Raw genomic sequence first — 18,742 nt, forward strand, 5'->3', positions numbered from 1 at the left:
CACCCCAGCTTATATATACTTTTTTGGGTTTAAAATAAAATAAAATATTTTATTTAGAGCGCCCTCTACAGATCTACAGGTCAATGGGTAATTTATGTTGAGAGGCTTCCCAGCCTGGAGAATAGACTTTCACCAACACAAAACGGGCTTTGTTTCGGTGATTACCGAAGTGGGTTTGTTTATTTTTTTATATTTTTACTGGTATGCAGCAGAGGCTTTCTTGGCAGGGCGTTGGTGAGAACTCGCTAACGCATTCACTGGACCAGGGCTAACGCTGAACAGACACAGCTAATACATTAAGACTAACTAGTCAACTAAATAAATACTATTACTGACACAGTTATAACTATAGAAATGCACTCTCGAGCTGCCAACTTGTGCACGAGCAGAGCGCGCAACTTACCTCTGACTCTTGTCAATTTACCGTCCCTCCCCCCTTTCTGCCACCAGTTTGACACCCCTGGTCTACCACCCAATGTGTGAGGATATCTTGCCTTAAGTTGCCTATGTATATTCTCTTTCCCATTGTAAATTGCAAGCTTCTTTGGCAAATGGGCAAATAGAAACAGACAGTATCAGGCCAGTATCGGCCAATCAGGGATTGTGTATTTTTGGTGGTGTCGCTTGGCCAATCAGAGCCCTGCTGCGTATGTCGTTCATGGCCCCCTCGGCCAATTGGATTGGCTCAGTATGTTGGTGCCGTCGCTCACCAATCAGGGATTGGCTGATGACGTAACTATGTATGTTTATGTAAAGACGGTGGTTCCTGATTGGCCAGGGATGCCACCAAAAATTCACAATCGCTTATTGGCCGAAGGAGTCACCGACATACGCAGCCGAAAACAGTACTTGCGCTCTGCTCGCACAAGTAACTACATCCTGTTTTCTTGTCACCAAGTCATTATAGTTGAAGGTCATAGGGTACTCTCATCGTCATACATCATCATACATCACTTTCCGTGCTCAGCCAATCAATCATCACTATATGGGGTACTCACAGACGCACAGAACTGGGCATAGGAGGGGCCCCTCAAAAATATTTATATATTCATATAGGCCTATTCACCTTTTTCCTAGGCTGTGTGTGCTCCACTTCCTGTCGATTTCATTGGACATCATTGGTCATCTGACCAGTTTCATTGGATTTCATTGGATCAAATCGACAGGAAGTGGAGCACACACAGCCTAGGAAAAAGGTGAATATATTTTTTGAGTGTTGCAACCACTCCTATAGACAGCTATGTGTGTGGCTGGGTCTGTGTCCCTGTGTCCGAGCACGAAAATAGCGTTATAGCGTTTGTTCACCACCAAGTGTCACTGTTGCACAGCCTAACACACAGACACAGACACACACAGACCAGGGAGGAGGGCTTGCCTATAGTACAGTAGTACAGTTTTCAGTGGAACCAGAAGCCCACGCCCACTGCTATGCCCTATTTAGTAATTCTATTATTGTACTTCAATCAATGTACATATTTTACAGGCTATTTGTTTGCGGGCAGTTCTTTCCACGAAAGACAGAGAGACTGCTGCCATTCAATCGGACAACAACTCACAGACTCCCTCCTCCCTCCCCGACATCTGGATTTAAAGGGAGGCCTCAGATCAAATCACACTAAAGAGACAAAATGGCAAACGAGCTCAGGCCACTGTTTAATGATGCCCTTTGTTTGCTGTCTGGGAAATTCACTTTCTAATCTCCCGGACGCTGTGAAGGCTTGCCAAGGAGTAGTGTGCCCCATAAAACCCCCTTGATTTCTTATTTTATCTGTGGACAACCAAATCGATAGTCGTCTCCCCTGCACCTGCTCTCCCAGCCCCCTCTCGCCCCCATAGCTCCAAATCCAACCCCCTTCCCCGGCACCCCGCAGAGAGACATGCCCGTCCCGCTCTCCAATCAGATTATTTAGCCCATTTTGGCCTGACCTCAAAATTTAAAAAAAATCTTCTAAATCCTCCAGTTTTCTGAAATAAATATTTTCACGATTTTTCAAAAATAGCAGACCTACAAGCTCGTAGCGCGCCACTCGGTGGCGCGCTATGAGCTTGTAAATCTGCTATTTTTCAATAGCTAAATTATAACATATATAAAACACCAAAAGGGGTTCCCGCCCAAAATGGGTTAGGCCAGGCTATTTCAAGGGGGAACGAAGCTCTGGGTGGACACGATCTCCTCAGTGTCTCCACGAGACAGGGGTGTGTTTAAAAAAAAGAAGAGGGAAAAAAAGGACCATCGAAATTTCCCAGGATCTTGACACATCTAATTGAGATTTCATGCCCTATTTTCTCCAAGATCCAAAGCCTCGCTCTTTTCTACTGCGAGCAGTATTTCCCAGAGGATCTAGATGAAAGAAATTGTTTGCAGGTTTTATTTGGTTTTTGATGCTGTAATTTTTTTTCCTTTATCACCATTGAACCAGCTTTTCCATAAAAGTGTCTCCTTTGTTCAGTAGACAAAGTGACTGTGCTTGATTTATTTTGTCTGACTTGTGGTGAAAAATTTATCCCAATCAGCTATTGATGGGTGGGGGGAATACTCACCAGTAGTGCCTGCTTCTTATTTCTTTCACCAAGCAATTTGTGAAATGTGTGCTTTTAATTGCACACATTTTTCAGGAGTGCATGTGTATCAAACATGTCACTCTGCTACTAGTATTTGCAACTGCTGACATTCACTCCCACAGAAGCCAGTGAAGCTTTCAAATGGCCCCTCGTCATAATGATGCTTGACAAAGCAACATGTTCCAACATGACATAATTGGTTGTGTAAGGAAGTGCTTTTGTTCAGTTCTCTTGACATTCACTTTCTGAGACAACAAATTTGTGGTCATGTTATCCTGTAAAAATGACACCCGTGCGAATCGAGGGGGCAATCATCATACGTCATCTCATTCCGGCCAATCACAATTTGCGTCCTCACCTTTGTCTTCAATGTTTGTGTTTTCACAATGTTTGTGTTTACACAAATACTCAAGGCTGGCCATTCATTGTCAATAGCAATCAATGTTTGTGTTAACACAATGTTTGTGTTTACACAAACCCTCAAAGCTGGACATAGGAGGGGCTAGCACCCCTCAAAAAAGATTAAAGAAAATAAACCCTCGAAACCCTAGAAATCACGCTACTGTGCCGTCACAAAATAAAAACAAGGTTGTTGTATTTGCTGGCAAAGAAACTGACTGTATTTCTTCTGTCTGTGTCCCTTTTATGCCCATATATGGAGATCTCTGTATCTGTCAGTTGTTGTCCCCTTTATACCCAATATCTGGAGCATATATATTGACATGCCCATATACAGATATATATGGTTGGATTGGCGTATCTATATGCGTTCATGGACATATCAGTCGGAGCCATGGCTCTGGACAACCTGATCTCCATATTCATAGTGGCATATAATGCCTATATGTGCATACTTGGGTTTGTTTATATGTTTGAGTCAGAGTGACTCATTGGCCAATTCTAATATGTAGGATTGATTGATTTATTGATTGATTGATTTATGTATTTACTCTTTGTGTAGCCCATAGTATCTAGTTTCCCATCAAACTGTGTAGTTAGCACTATAACTAATCCTCACTAGTCTCAGGGTCACTGATGACCATCCCTGTATTCATGTTATGACATCATTCAAGCTTGCATTACACAGCCTAATGGTCACAGTGGGAGTGTATACCTCCCAGCAGGACCCTATATTGCATGCTCTACAGTCAATGACCCCCCCCCACACACACACACACACACACACACACACACACACCAGCAAGTGCCATGGAAAGGCTACCATTTCTGGTTCATAAGTAGATGAGAACATTGCATGATTTTGTGCGAGTTATTATTAAAGTATGAGTCTGTCTGTGCTAAAGAAGTTTGCCAAGTCATGTTACATTTGCAATTAACCCATGCTAAGTATTAGCTAGGGCACCCCAGCTCTAGTACAGTCCCTAATATATGCAGAAATACTTTTCCCCCCATAAAAGAGCAGCAATGTTCTTTATCATTGTGATTCTAAAATATAGACCATGTTCAGTTATAGGAAAGTGTAGGATAATGCTTCTAAACATCCAAATTCTTAAAATTCATAACATCTCTTTTCAATTTACTCCAGTCCCCCTTTTCCTGATCTTAAGAACCTTCCCCAGCATCACGGCCAGCACAGAAACAGGATTTACAGAGGTATTTTACAGCAATTATGCCTATTACCTTGTCTTTGTTTGTCATGAAGAACATGCCGACATTTCATTGTCAGTCCCAACGGGGAGGATTAGTATAATCACCCAAAAATGCAACACTGAGGCAATCAACACAGTAGAGGCACATTACACACAATGCTAATGTCACACAGGAACCACTATTGACATCTTGGCAAATCTTTTGAGGCCCCTAAAAACACCACCTGGTGTCCAGGAAATATAGCTGTGTTTGCAGACATTTTATCTGCCAATGAGTGATCATGTAGGTCAAGTATACTCACCCTTGACCTTTAACAGCAGTGGTCGGGATCCATTATGCCTCATGTGATACAGATGACCAGGGAGCAGAAAGAACATGAGGAAAGATCTGAATGTCTCAGGCCGGCAGCCAATGCACATTACACAGATGGATTAAGCCAGGTAACGACCCGCTGGCACCGTGGCCGTGTTGTTTTTGTTTTCCCGGGGGTGTGCCCGTACATATTTGTGTCTCTGAACTATGGACGTTGACCTTTACCACACAGTCAGTCAAGTGTGAATGTTAGCGTTTGCCCTCCATTTGTGTGATATTGCTTTACAATAAAGAGTCCCCTGATAAACCCCTTTGCCACCTTTCAGCTCATGGACAGTAAGTAGCCTGCTGCATGACATAATGGCAGCTCACTATTGCGTTCGAGATTCCAGTATCCGGAAACATAACTGGAGCACTTTATATATGTCATCAGCCTCAGGGAACAGAAATCTACTGATGCTCAGAAGAGAGGAATGTTTGTGTGTGTGCGTGTGCGCGTGCGTGTGTGTGTGTGCGCGTGCGTGCGTGTGTGTGTGTGTGTGTGTGTGTGTGCGTGCGTGCGTGTGTGTGTGTGTTGCACAAAATGCAACAATTCAATATTCAATAAATTCAACAAATCCTTAGGGGTGGAAATTAATTCACCAATGTTATTTATTTCCTTGTTAAAGGTATGCCTTTAAGGGGGGGTCCGGCCCCTTTCAGGAGTTCAGAGAGCTCAGATGGGTGTGGTCAGGGAAATGTTTGGCACAGGTTCCTGGAGTTCTGGCTGAGTTGTTTGTTCATGCACTTCCTCCTCTCTGTGAAGGGGTTTTAAAGCCTCCTGTGACTTCTAAACCACTTTACACTTGACTGAAGTGTTGCATGTGCATGTTTTGGTAACCAGCAAAGAACAATTATGGATTTCCCCCCCAATTTTTGTTTTGTTTGTTGTCTCTTTGGTTGAACCAAGATGGTTGTTTTCATGTGTTCACTGGCTATGGCATAGCTAAGCCAGAAGCATGCTCTATGGGCCTGACAATAAGAGGAGGTTTATGGTCCACAAGCTACTGCAGTCTGGTAAGACTTAATTCATTATTGTTACCTTTTCTACTAAATGAAATGGTTGCTCTGCAGGCTAATTATCACCAGTAGTGTGCAGTGTTGTTTTTGGCAGCACATTTCTATTTGGTCTCTTGATATCACAAGATTTTAGTCTACTAAATCTACAGGTGATTTAGTCGACTAAAATGTGTTTTTTCTGGCCTTGATGCCATCATAATGGCTGATTTTATACTTGCTGAAAATAGCAGATCTACAAGCTCACAACCAAGTCTAAAATTGTGTATTTTACTTATACTGGCCCGCTTGTCCACTAGTCTCTCCCTAACATTTTACTCTAGTTTTTATCTGTTGATGAAATTGCCAACATATTTTGTTGTCATCATAGCTTAGTTTTCATTTAGTTTCCATGTAGTTTTCGTCAGTGAGAAAAGGTAGTCGATCATTTTTCGTCTTGGTTTTAGTAGACGAAAACAACACTGGTAGTGTGTCATTTCATAGTCCTTCAGTATGTTCAGTGAGTGTTTTGGAGGTGACCAAAACCATGCCAACATTACTGACTGCTATGTTTTCTGCCTTGTCTGTGTCTCTAGGTTGCTGCTTTATAGTGGCACAGCAGTACCTGCAGTAGGAGAAATTATTCATCAATTTGTTAAACTTGTAACTTGTGTAATTCAGTGAAATCATGTGAGACTTAAATAAACATATCTGCTGTTGGGCATCTATGTTTATTTTTTTTATAAATCAGTGCTATTGAACACCCTTTACTCTGTGTGGGTTTTACAAATATTGAAGACAGTGTTGTCTGTGATGTTTTTAAAACTATTTTACCCCATTTCCTGAAAAGTTTATGGACAAAGCTGCCTGACAGCAGAGATATGTATTAATCTGAATTTGGAAATGATTAACTTGGGAACAATTAACGTAATAAACAATTTTAATGAGTGTAGAAATTTGTGTCTCCATTTCATGATCATAGGATTTATTCCTCTTGTGTTTGTCTTCTGCTAATGCACAGCATGGTGATATTACATGAGCAGCTGTGACATTGAGGCATTTAGCACTGTGGTTCAATATAAATATATATTTTTTAATTGACTCAGCCAATGACAAATAATAAGGTTCAAGACATGAGGTTTTAGTTTTTATTTTAACCAATGGCAAAAACTGTGATTCATTATGTTTTAGTTTGACTTAAAGCGGGAGGCACTATACTATGTAACTTTGTTTAACCCATTTAGGCCTGAGGTCGAAATTTAAAAAATGTCTTTTTAAAATGTATTTTTTCTGAAAAACCTCATGTTTCTAAATCAGTGGTTCTCAATATTTCATGTCAAGGACCCCCAAAAAATGATATGTAATATGCCGCCGACCCCCATCTGAAAATATGTTGTTCCACCGGACCCCCCAGAAGCAAAGATTTAAACTGAAACTCTGAAAGAATATATTCAAAGATTTGAGGCACATTTTCACGATTTTTCAAAAATAGCAGACCTACAAGTTCATAGTGCGGCACTCGGTGCCGCGCTATGAGCTTGTAGATCTGCTATTTTTCAAAAGCTTAAAACACCAAAAGGCCCAGAATGGGTTAATGAATAAAAAGTGCAATTTTGTCCAATTTGTACGGTAGAGTATGTTAACACAATATACCTTCAACTTTGGGGTGGTTGTATTTAATCTCCCTGCTCCTCTATTGAGATATTTAGATCGTGTCAAAGGTCATGTCTCACCTAGACAGGATCTGACACAGATTTTTACCTAATGGTCAACATACAATTTATCAATTTATCCCCTGAGCAAGCAGGAAGGCTCTTTTAGTTCAATGGTGAACATTTTAGCACTTGCACAGGAAGCCAGGCTCAAATCCGTGGTATAAGAGGAAAGTTACATATGTGCTATTCAGAGTAATCTAGTAAGAGAGTGGTGACACTATAGCGTTGACTCCCATTGTAACAATGGAGTGCGGAAGTGCTCATTCTATCTCAATGGGATAGTTCCAATGTTTGGAACTATAGCCCATAGGCAGTGGCACCCGCTGTATACTATTCCATTCGGGTGCTGCTATAGCTCCCGCAGCCTCTGTGGCCTCCACAATGGAAATAAGATAACATCTTTACACAGTTAAACACAGGATTTTACTGTACACCTTTTATTTTCCTTGATTTATTGTACAGAACTCGCCTTTCTCAAAACCACAGTTATGAATCACCATGGGAAACTAGAGTCAAATATTAACTATTACTTTCAGATTTTGTCTGCACAATTTGTAAGTATGTGATGAATATAGATTGCCTGTTTGTAATAGACTAGTATTTTATATTTTATACCAATTGCAGATAATGAAACCAACTGAAAGAGTAACACCAATGAGATTGATCATTTTTGTCTGTGTGTGTTGTCCTTTGGGTGGAATATATTTCATTATATTCAGAACTCACACAGGAGGCTAAGACTGGTTTTAATGGCATGCTGCATCCAACGTGCAGTGTTCACAAGTAACTGTTGCATTAGTCAGTATACTGTTTGGTCAGGAGGGCAGAAATGCTTAATTTGCAATAGTAGGCTTGCATGCATTTAAACTTATCTCATGTTCTCTTTTTGAGTAAGATTTGTTTAATTGTTACTGTAGGAGGGAACTGTTTGACTGTTCTATAGTTCCGAATCATTTGTGAGCAGGAGATTTACAATAGTGTACTCTTGGAGAACTCTGAACTTCCTTGAAAAGCATCCCTTGGTATCCTCCCACACTCAACTGTTGCTCTTCTCTCCAAAGCATCAATTTAAAAATTAGTTGGATTAGGCCTATAGTGTAATTCATTCTGTTTGCCTTTTCAAGACTGTCTCTATATACCATATTACACCGTCTGTCTTGCACACGTAAAGACTCGAGTATTGCTATTCAAATTGAAATGACAGGCGAAACCACATTTTCTCGTATTGCCTCTCAAGTTGAATAGGTCTGGTCTATAGTAGAGTGATTGTGACACTGTGTAACCGCCGGCAATGTATGCTTCCAAATATGCGCAGGGGAGAGAGCTGGAAGCTGCGTGCTGCATTGTCAGAAACGTGTGCGCTCTCCGTGGTCCTGAAACGCTCCAGTGCTGAAAACGGTGACAATGCGCTGCCTGCTACTGTCTGTCCTATAGAAAATGAGGGAAACGCATTTTGTGTTTGGCAAAAAGCACATGTCGATATCAGATAGTTATTTCGGCGAGCTATTCATTTCCAACAGTGTCGAATCCGTGGAGACTGAGGGGACATCGTGGCACAAACGGCTGATGCCGAACGCCAGTATAGCCCAATGAAAGATCCAGTGTTGAGTCGTGTAGTGGTCTTGTTTTCTTGTACGTGTAGAACCAATAGGGGCAGATAACGGTGAACCGCAATTATCAGACGAGCATCGAGGACAGGGTATAGCCTATATCAAAGTAGCCTTTAATCCGTACCTTACCCATCGAATAGGCTGCAAGATTGTAGCCTGTAGGCTAGTTCTTTTGTATGAGCGGCTTCGTCTCAGTCTGTCAAAGAGAGACGTGTCTTTTTTCCCCCCCAATAAGGCGTGGCAGAAGAATGCATTTCACATATAATGGAATATAAGGCACCGATATTTTTGTTATTCCTGCATGCGTGCTTCAGTGCATGCCTCTGCATGGCAGCACTTGACTTCAATTTCTATGTTTTTAAAGTAAATGCTTGATCATTTTTGAATGACTCTGGTGAGAACGAATCGCATCTTTGGCTCGGAAGGATGGCAAGCCGAACGGGGAGCGCGTTATAGCCAATTGCATTGAAGAACCACTACGTGCTCGAGGGTGGATGGAGCTACTCCCGGTATACTTCCGCGTGCATGCGTGCTCGTGTGTAGGTTGAATGGATGAGACTGGTGAGAGAGCGGAGAGGTATAGCATTGCTGTGATACGGCCCTATATATTTGCTGACAGGACTATCTTCTTTTTAAAGACAACCTCCTCCTTACATAGCTTTTCACATAGTGATGTCGCGTATTTGTGTGGCGCACCTGTAAAGAGCGAGACGGGCAGAAGCCGACTTTTTTAATTATTTGATTCCTTTTATTTCTTCTGTTCATTTCCTTTTATTTAATGCATTTGCTGAAAGGAACCCATTCTGTATTTTGATTTAATAAATATTTAATTTCCTCATTTTATCTTGTTTGTGTTGGCTTTTATGTTTCCAAGTTTGAACTAAGAGTGGAATTCGTCTTTTTACAACCTATTACCAGGTGTTTTCTTGATTCAGAGATTGTTTGCCTAAGGACGTCCGTAACTTTCATTTATAGAAACGGTAAGATATTTTACATATTTGCTCATTGATCTAAAATATTTGCGATGGATATTTTAGTGCACACATTCCATGAAACCAGTGACTATAGATCATGCCTTTCATTGTCATCTCTAGGTTAGTGCATGTAAACGCGATTGCAAAGTCAGCGCGAACGATTTCAACTGAATCCAATTTGCATTGACTCAATTTGACTGACAGATTTCTAGTCTGGATTGCTATGCGTTGACAGATGATGGACCTACAATGGCATAAATGGTTTGGGCTAGCCTACTGCAAACGTTATTTCAAATCATGGGCGAGCGTCTTAATTTCTCGCCCATGTTATTTCTCTATAGTGTGCATGGCCATGGATAGGCCTAGAGCTGTAACGTGGGACACTGGCTCGTGCTATAGTTAGCTATTGTATCGCATGTTGGGTTCTACAATTAACAGATTTGCGCCCTAAACACAAGGCAATTGAGCTTATTTGGACTCCAAATTATAGGCCAATTGAGGGATAATAGCTGCACCCAATTAACCTGATTTAAAATAATAATAATAAGACGATTAAATAGGTACTCATCCCTTTTTCATCTATATCTCATTACATTGTATTCATACATTTAAGTCTACAACCGTGACCAAATGGCACATTGTCACACATGGAATTGATCATATTGGACATAGTTTTGACCCTAAAAACAAGGATTTAATTGCATTTGCAGGTTACTCTGTAACTTGGTGAAATTGAACCTCCAACGCTGCAAAGTGAATGCTGCACATGTTAGGCGCAGTCCGTGCACTGCACAACTAATGCTATTGTTTGACTGCAGTGTGTTGGGTAACAAAAAAAAAGCTGGAGACGTAAAGGGATCCGTTGCTTTGCTATATCCTTGCTATTCCCTCCCTTATTATTACTCAAGGCAGGCCTTTTTAGTTGTAATGCCTACTACTGGCTACCGCTAACCAGTATGGATCTAAAGCACATGGCATTTGTACACTACTTCATTGTTTCATGTAGACATAATATGCAGCAGTGGCATAACACAATCTAAAAGATGAGCTTTATTTGAATGTATATCCCTGCAGCCCTGGACATCTAAATGAGGTCCACCTCCCATTTGGACCGTCCCGCCTCTGATTGGCCGAGGGTCTAATTAGTTTACTTAGTGCACTGCGCGCACCCGCCGTCGCCCCCCGTTCTCTACAGCGTCAAGTTGTCGAGGAAGAGTTTCATGCAATTGAATTGAATTCTGGCTCTCTTTCAAGCTATAAAAGTATCTCCAGTCTTTACTATTCTACAAGAACAGGTAAGCTAAGCTGAACGTGAGCACTGTGACGCTGGCTGTGTGATTCATTTTCTGTTCAGCTAAGAAAAGTGTCGCCCGGGCCCGGAGTTGCAAAAAAAATGACGTGCGCGCCACGCACCTGAGCTGCTAGCTAGCCAAGCCTGGAGTTTGGGTGTAGCAGCAGCAGCAGGTGGCTTTACTTTACCAACCCAACCCCAGTGGCTTCATGGAAATTAATTAATCTCTAGGCCTACGTCATATCATCACATTCTAGTCATATCTGTCGAATATAAACTGCAAATGTAATGTACCACGTATACGTCTGCCACAACGGCGAGAACAATGCATTTGTTTGACGCTAGCTTCATGTACCTGTAGAAGGCATGCATGGCCAGACGCCATGCTTTATACAAACATACATGTGTTTTTAACCCGTAGGTGTTACTGCACAGTGCACACACACATGCAGTAACATTTTCTTTTGATATGCCGTATAGGCCTAGATATTGTTTTGTATTAGTTAAAACAAAACCAGCATAATCCCTAGTCGTCGCAGCCAGGGTTGATATTTGTTAAGCTTAATGAACGCCACCTGTGTTTCTGCATGTGGTCGGAGATGAGGACTAATGGTGGAACTCGGATATAGGACACTATAGTATAGCGTTGCCTTCCTGGCTAAACTCAGTTTAATGCCGTCTCAGAGTAGGCCTACTTGGGCAGGTTTATGCAATTTTACACACACACACACACACACACACACACACACACACACACACACACACACACACACACACACACACACACGGCTGTTCTCCGCAACACAGGTGTGTCACGGGCTCACGCTGCAAATGAAGCAACCATGCTCCTCTCCCCAACACGCACGAAGAAACCACAAACCAGCCCTTTAATAACCTTTTGATTGAATAATAAACCAGTTCATGCTGTGCCAATGTGTGGGCTGCCTAGCCACAACATGTGGCTGTTATTTACATGAATTCAGCAGATGCTGTAGTGAGTTGTGTATTCCTTTGACATAATATGATTGGCCCCTTTGTATTCCTGCAATTGTAATGCCATTAAACAATGGGACTCGGATGGGTTAAATTCAATGGCTATACCATTAGTTTTAACCAAGGAATGATCAGTGTACTTGTCCCCACAGCATAGTGTTACCCTACATTTTGACATAGCTATGGAGTTCATGATGAATCTTTGTGCAGGCCAATGTCGTGTTTATTCCTTGTATCAGCACAACCATATTGATGCCATCATCCATAACTGCTATTTGTGTACACGGTGCACTTTGAGTTCATGCAAATGCTAGGCTAAGAATCAGGTTTTTAGTCTAATGCTATGCAGTATTTCCTTCTCAGCAGTGGTACTATAGTTTCTATTGAGTTGGCCTCCTTAGTAGTTACCATTGTCTCTGGCTCCTTAGGTACTTACTATTGTTTCTGGCATTGAATACTGAGCAGGCAAGTGTGCAGAGAGCAGGGTCTGCCTTGTGTCAAGAATTCAAGCTGTAGTCTGCAGTGACTCAGAAGGTCACCAATATATCCTGTATCATCAAGCCAGCAACTGACGAGTTAATTTAGTAGGAGACTGCTGATGCACTGTTTCGTAGGTGGCCTGTGGGAATGGAGAGCATGGGCCAGCAATACAGACTGGCCGAGGCCTGAGGGTGTGGTGCACTCTAGTGTTGCTTGACTACTATGAGTCTGGGGTTCTTGTCCCCCCCCCAGCTAAGTGAATGAGGCAAATGAGAGGGGTATTGAGTAGCTGCAATTTGCAACACTATTTTTTTTTTAAATATGTTGAATCTAGTGTTACACCAACCATTGACAGCCCATGCAACCAAACAGAAAAGTCCTATCTGATCGTATTAAACGGTATTAAACTTTGGTTGAATTATCCGCTTTCTATCTGCAAAGTGTTTGTTTCATAAATATCCACCGTAGACATGTTATGAGCTACTTTCCGTCAAGAAAGTCTGTGCAGGTGAACATTTTTCTGTTTTTGAGTTTGGACGCTCTCGTTGGGAATCCCTCAACGGCCCTGCGTAGTGCGTACCACCTGTTTTGAAATTGCAGCCAGGAGGTTGCATTTTTGAAAACGAGCGCTTCCAAACTCCAATACTTAGAAAAATATCACCTGCACAGAATTTCTTGACAGAAAATAGCTCATATCATGTCTACGGTGGATTTTTATGCAACAATTTGCAGCTAGAAAAGCTTTTTGTAAATGCAAAAAGAGTTTAATGTTAATCAGATAGGACTTTTCTGTTTGGATGCATGGGCTGTCAACGGTTGGTGTTGCTACTCTAGATTCAGCATATATATATTTTCTAAATCTAGTGTTGCAAATTGTGGCGAACAGATATACAGGCACATAAAAGCTTCTTTTAAGGCTTTAAGTTAAATCTAATTAAGTGTAACTCTTCAATGTGTTATAATGTGAGCATGTTATACTACACTTCAGTAGCACTCTGCTCTGGGTGTTTACGGCCTTCATGGAGAGTGCAGGCACATTTAGCATCATTAATGCTGGCCAACATCACATCCTATCCATTAAATTGTGCATTGTTTGACCTCATGCCCAGTCCAGCATTTTCATTCTCTTGGTATCGCACGGGAATCCTCCTCCCATGATATTTTCTATTAATATCCACAGCTTTCAGGCATTACCCCCTTCAGCATTCCGCTGCCTTCTACAATTGCAGTGGCTTCATGTTCTTTGAGCGATCGGGGGAAGAGTGGTTGTCTTGATGTATTATTGAGTTAAGACATTTGCCTTTTTCTAAATAAAGGCTGCTGACAGAGCGACTAAAACGCAGGAACTTCCAAAGGCCACGTCAGTGTGCTATGCAGTAATGTGCACTAGGGCTGTCAGAGAATTAGGTTAGTGTACGGGGGATGGCTTTGGCAACAAAAAACAACCCCCCCCCCCCTCCCTTTGTCCTCCTCAAAACTATCCCATCCCCCTCTATTCTCTAGTTTCTTTCTGTATTTTATTTTTCTCTCTAAATATTCGCTTGTTGCAGTTGACTTAGTCTGGGCTCAGTGGGTGGCGCATGGGACTCTCTTCCCCTTCCCTCCTCTGTGTCTATTTTGTGTGCTGGCCACAGGGTGTCCCTCCCTCCGTGTGTGCTGGTCATTGCCGGAGGCCAGCACTGCAGTGTCCTTGGACCTTGTCACTGAATCACAGCAACTCGTATAGATATCCCACATGTGCTACTGTGTATATATATATACGCCATGGTATCAAATTGCCTTTTTAGTCTCAACTGTTTTTCCTCCATTTGTTTTATTTTCACAATTCTCTTAATTGTTTGTCATGTAAACAGTGCAATGTCCACTTGTTTTGAAATGAAGTATTCTGGCATAAGCATGGTTATTGATGAGCAGGGATGCTACTTTTTGTAAAAGGGTGATTTGCAACAAAACATTGGAAATAGATAGAACATGATTGTAGTTTGGAGAGGGAGCAGACATCGATAGAACCTGAGGAGTGCTACTTAACTGCAGTTTGGTTTGTGATCACGAAACACCAACGCTCACAGCTGCTCTCTGTATTTTTTTTATAGCCGTTAATAAATGCGTTTAACAACTATGCATTTCTTCAACTATCTTCTTTTATATGGCATGAAGAAGACATTCACCATATTCACTGGGTGGCCATTTTGCACTTAAGTCATACTTTACAGTGCCAGGAAGTGGCATTTCCTCCGAACCAGCAAATGACGTGAGAGCAATATGGCTGCTGTGTGAATATAGTCAATTGAAACGTGTATGTGCAAAGCACAGCCATTTAGTTTACACTTTTGCTAGTTTGCATAGCGGTACGCTTTGGTATTGTTTATGTGGTGGCACTGGGCAAACCACACTATAGTAATTTGGTTTATGATATATCATCACAAAGCAAGGTATGAGTCCAACCTCAGTATAATTTTTTTTATTGTAGCTTTGATTTTACCCCAGTTCCATATTTTGGATGTTTAAGTTGTTAAAGATAATGATGGATGTTTAAGTAGTTAAAGATAATGATGTATCTATCTTATCAAATTGCCTTTTTAGTCTCGAGTGTATATTTTACTGGGTATATTTACATTTTCTGTGACTACCATTGGAGCATTGATATTCAATTCACAAATCTAATATCTAGCCCAGTTTGAGCCAGAGGGGCATGCATGTGTCAACTACTTGGACACAAACTACACTGGTTTTCTGTTTAGTTCATTTGCATTCAGTTTAGATCATTTGCATATTGCATTCCTCTCTGCTGGAGATGGATGTTCAACTTCAGGCATATAGTATATGCCTTAGTATAAAATGCTGTGCGATGTCAAGACTGTTTTCAGTCACTGTGTGTGTGTGGTGGGCCATATTTTACAAGGACAGACAGGCCATGATTGTTGCTGTGTCTGCAGATTGTCCACTCTGTAGCTGGGTTGGTGTAGTTCTGACGGAGAGCTCTAAATACTCATGTCATAACAGCATATTTATAGGGGACCTGTCGTATTGTCCGTTACCGTAATAGTTGTGGGAATTAGCTAATCTGGAAAAAGTCTGATCTGACAGCCAAACATGTTTACACTCTCCTATCCAAAAACTGAAAAATAATCAATATGACATAGATTAATTCTATCACACTAAATTCTATTACACTAAATTAAGCGGGATACACTGGTTGGACTACCCTTACACTCTCTTGTGATAGTTTGAAAATGGAGATCCAGTTTTTATTTACAATCTTATTCCAAATTATTTTTATGCAGTTAAACAGTTCAGGTGTTTATTCAGTGAAATTGATTTAGTTGGCTCCAATCAAATATACTAGTTGTCTACTATATTTCAGATCGAAGACTTGCATGCCACAACACATGCACATGGATCTTGCACTTTGTTTATGCCAGCTGCTCAAATATTCCAGTTAACGGGCCATAACAGTCCCAACAATTTGGAGAAAAATGAAACCAATCTATATTCACAAGTATGCTAGGTGCTCATGTTCGTTGGTGTACTAGCTGCATATTTTGTTGAAAGCATTTATTTTATTGATGGCACCAGTGCCATTAATTGAAAACAAGATGTCAAACCTTTGACTAGAGTCTCCCGAGTCCTGTGGCAGTTGCTTTAATCACACCTCATTCATTTATGTACTGTTGAATTACTGAGGGAGGTCTTTATTATTCCTTGTTGCATGCTACATGTGTCAGGGATTTGTTACACATTAAATCTGAAGCAGTGCTTGTTTTTTTGACAGAATTCTTCTTTTAACGGCATGTCTGTACATTTACCATTTGTCTAGCACAGTAGGATTACAAATCAAAATGGCTTTTGTTGTTTTCCCTCAGTTGTATTTATTGGCATTCTTTCAGTTGAATTTCAACTGTCAACAAGTCTTACTTCCAAGAACAAACCCTGGTCACCACCAAGGACAAATCATTGAGTGGCCGAGGCAAAACCTGCCACTCCTAATGGCATCCTAAAATGGAGGAAGGCCTTTGGTTAAAGCACAGATCACAAAGAATTTAGCTACAGTGCACGACGTATGGATAAATCAATGTAGCACTTGGACTCTGAGAACATACCTAGCAATTGTACAGCATTCTGTATGCAGTGGCATTGAAGCAGACTAGCAGATGGTTATAAAATATTGACGGGTGTGCTAGAAGTCAAAAGCATTCATTCTCTTTATTTAACCAAAGACATTTAAATTGGGTATCCTTCTGGCATTCCATCAGGTTCTTTTCATAGTAGCATTGCGTGTTAAGTCCCCCCCCTCTTCCCTCTCTCTTGCTCAATCTGTGTGCGAATGCAGTGGGATGTGTGAGTACCAGTTAACTAAACATGCTACACTTTAATGACTCTTAAAGGGAGCCATTGCTCAGTGGGGTAAAACTGTAGTGTGGTGTGGAGGAGGATGGGTTTATCCTAGCACTGACGGGAGTGGGGGGAGGGGGACAAAATAACCTCATGATCTTTAACTGGGGCTGTTTTCTGATGAAAACCGCAAGGCAAGGCCTCCAGGGGAACAAGATGCTCCGCACTGAAATGCCAGCACTGATGAAGGCTGCTGGCTGGTTGGCTGCCTCCAAATACTGAAAGCCTTCACTGGATTTTTTTTTTTGGGCAGAGGCTTCATGCCAAGCCTCCGTTTCCAAGTGTTTATCTAATGAAATATTTCTGCCTTGTGGCATTGTCTGCAGCGGGATAAGGGCCAATGTTTGTACTTTGTACTTAAAATGGAAGGTGATACTGAAAAGGAGATGGAAGCAAGCTTTTACATGTTTGTATTGTTATCCACTGCATTTATTATACTGTAGATTAAATGGAGTGCTTGCATAATATGCAAGTGAGGGAGGACCGCGGGATGCACACGCAGGTTAGACATGTGGATACAGCGGTCGGACATGCGGTCGGACATGCGGTCGAACATGCGCTGCTCCCGTGCTTGCGGTTAGGGTTAGGTGGAGTCTAGTACTGTATGATTTCAATTATAATTTGGCTGAATTTGATATGCTTTTGTTTTTCATCATAACTGGGCTATCGAGAGTTGCCGAGTGCAAGTAGCAGCAAAGCAGACCTGTTTTGCAGTCTTTAACGTTACCTGTTTTAGACTAGGAGGAAAATAACAGATGGGAAGAGCAGCGGGAGAGATTATCTGAGCTGTGAAGTTCAAGCCTACGTCATTGCCTGACTTGAACGCATGCAGCACTATTTTGAGTTTATGTGTAGACTGTACTTGGCACTATCAGGAAGGACACAGCATGCTCACGTTGAAAGCAAATCCGGCTCAGAAATGTTTCGGTAGTGGTTTGACATTGCATGGATGACATTTTGGGCTACTTCAGTGGACTTAACCCATTTTGGGCGGGAACTCCTTTTGGTGTTTTAAGCATTATGTTATGCTTTAGCTGTTGAAAAATAGCAGATCTACAAGCTCATAGGTCTGCTATTTTGAAAAATCGTGAAAATGTGGCGTAAATCTATATATTCTTTAAGAGCGAACGTTTTAAACTCATAACTTTGCTTCTGGGGGGTCCCGACTCCCTGGAACAACATATATTCAGATGGGGGTCGGCGGCAAATTACATATATTTTTGGTGGGTCCCTGACTCACCAAAAATAATAATGTTTGATCACAGAAACAGTTTTTCAGAAAACTGTCATGATTCAGAAGACATTTGTAGAATCTGGTCTCGGTCGAAATGGGTTAAAGGGATTCATTTGACATAGTTTGTCGTGAAACATTTGGTTTGTTGGTTGTCCATGAGCTTTAAGAAGGTTGAAATGCTTAGTTCGTAAAATATAATATCTATGCAGAGTAGACTGGGATTTCTGTATGAAATTTGTGCAGACTGTGGTGGCCAGTCCTCGTGCCAACAAACAATCATTCTAGTGTTTAATCAGTTACATTTTGCAAAAAGAAAAGTAGAGGTTGGCATTTTCAAATGGCGTTTTAAGAGTAGCTATTCAATGGGACACTTAGTGTTAATTAAGTGTTAAGTACATACGCAGGCCTGTCACAATTAGATAATTGCAATTTTGTCATCGTCATTGTTTCCATATTCCAAAAAAATGTTGTACATAAAAAAGCAGAAATGGCAGATCTACAAGCTTACAACACGTTGTAAGCTTGTAGATCAG

At 41.3% G+C, this 18,742-nt stretch overlaps 1 protein-coding gene across 6 annotated transcripts in view; it reads left to right on the forward strand.

The window, feature by feature from the left end:
- Positions 1–5,198: 5,198 nt before the first annotated feature.
- LOC306913674 (ELAV-like protein 2) overlaps positions 5,199–18,742 on the forward strand; it is a 46,955-nt gene continuing 33,411 nt past the window's right edge. For 2 of the 6 annotated variants that reach the window (XM_079490479.1, XM_079490480.1), the window contains exon 1: positions 10,914–11,114. The gene's annotated coding sequence lies outside the window, so the exon portion shown is untranslated. Of the gene's footprint in view, positions 5,542–10,913; positions 11,115–18,742 lie in introns of those variants that run through there. The other 4 variants (XM_079490478.1, XM_079490477.1, XM_079490482.1 and 1 more) reach the window with 4 other exon arrangements.

This window comes from Electrona antarctica (assembly GCF_951216825.1).
Source record: "Electrona antarctica genome assembly, chromosome: 21".
Lineage (NCBI taxonomy): Eukaryota > Metazoa > Chordata > Actinopteri > Myctophiformes > Myctophidae > Electrona > Electrona antarctica.